We start from the raw sequence: 1,429 nt of genomic DNA on the forward strand, positions 1-1,429 counted from the left end.
GTACACTCAAAAGTAGTGCACTACTGGTTAGTGCACTACACAGGGAATAGGGGCCATTTGAGATTAGGCCTCCAACACCTCCAGAGGGCAGGGCACCCATGGCTCCACTCCTCCCCCAAAATGAGCACCTAAACTGAGCCATATTTGCGTGTCTGACCTGGGGATACCTCCAGACCCAACCCAAACACACTCACTACTCAGTCAGAAGTGCACTACGTTGTGCACTATATAGGGAATAGGGCGCCATTTTGGACGCAAACTGACACTACTTAACAATGGATTGAGGATTCAATGGATTGATAATGGAACAAGTCTTTACATGGTAAAGGAAGACAGTTAGAGAACTCACTTCATTCACAATGGAACAAGTCTTTACATGGTAAAGGAAGACAGTTAGAGAACTCACTTCATTCACAATGGAACAAGTCTTTACATGGTAAAGGAAGACAGTTAGGGGAACAAGCAACACCCACTTAGATATGTACTAGACTGCAGTAGGATGACAAACACATCATCAAAGCAACTTTGGAAAGTCCACTTTCTGTTTTCCGTCACAGATTGATTGATTGGACATTGTGGGGACGATGCAGAGAGACTTTTGAGGAGTGGAAAATTGCCAATTTGAGGAGTGGAAACTGAAAGGAACAAACAGTATTAATGAAACGAGACACCTTGGAATCATGGATCATGAAAGACACCAGGAGGACTTTTCTTTGGGCCCGGAATGTTGTTTCAGGTGAATGAAGAAGGAGAGGAGGAGGAAGAGGAGGAGGAGGAAGATATTTCTACAGTAATAAGTAATAATGAGCTCAATTCAATCAAATCAGCATTCCGGTATTTACGCAGTAGTTGTTTATTATACCCATGGTCAAATGATCAAATGGCATGACAGAATGGTTATGGGGGTGATGGAAACACCTACCACTGCCGGGTAGACTCCACCACGGCCGGGTAGACTCCACCACGGCCGGGTAGACTCCACCACGGCCGGGTAGACTCCACCACGGCCGGGTAGACTCCACGGCCGGTAGACTCCACGGCCGGGTAGACTCCTCCACGGCCGGGTAGACTCCACGGCCGGTAGACTCACGGCCGGGTAGACTCCACGGCCGGGTAGACTCCACGGCCGGGTAGACTCCACGGCCAGGTAGACTCCACGGCCAGGTAGACTCCACGGCCAGGTAGACTCCACCGCCAGGTAGACTCCACTGGCCAGGTAGACTCCACTGACAGGTAGACTCCAGGGCCAGGTAGACTCCAGGGCCAGGTAGACTCCACTGACAGGTAGACTCCACTGCCAGGTAGACTCCACGGCCAGGTAGACTCCACGGCCAGGTAGACTCCACGGCCAAGTAGACTCCACGGCCAGGTAGACTCCACGGCCAGGTAGACTCCACTGCCAGGTAGACTCCACGGCCAGGTAGACTCC

At 51.0% G+C, this 1,429-nt stretch overlaps 1 protein-coding gene across 1 annotated transcript in view; it reads left to right on the plus strand.

Annotated features, from left to right (window-relative positions):
* The window catches only part of LOC106610542 (receptor-type tyrosine-protein phosphatase delta), a 205,096-nt gene extending 204,074 nt beyond the window's left edge, over positions 1–1,022 (plus strand). The window contains exon 38 of the mRNA XM_082978641.1: positions 1–1,022. This exon is cut by the window's left edge and continues 164 nt beyond it. The gene's annotated coding sequence lies outside the window, so the exon portion shown is untranslated.
* The last annotated feature ends 407 nt before the right edge of the window (positions 1,023–1,429 follow it).

Source organism: Salmo salar, chromosome 08 (assembly GCF_965601325.2).
Source record: "Salmo salar chromosome 08, fSalSal1, whole genome shotgun sequence".
NCBI classification, from domain to species: domain Eukaryota; kingdom Metazoa; phylum Chordata; class Actinopteri; order Salmoniformes; family Salmonidae; genus Salmo; species Salmo salar.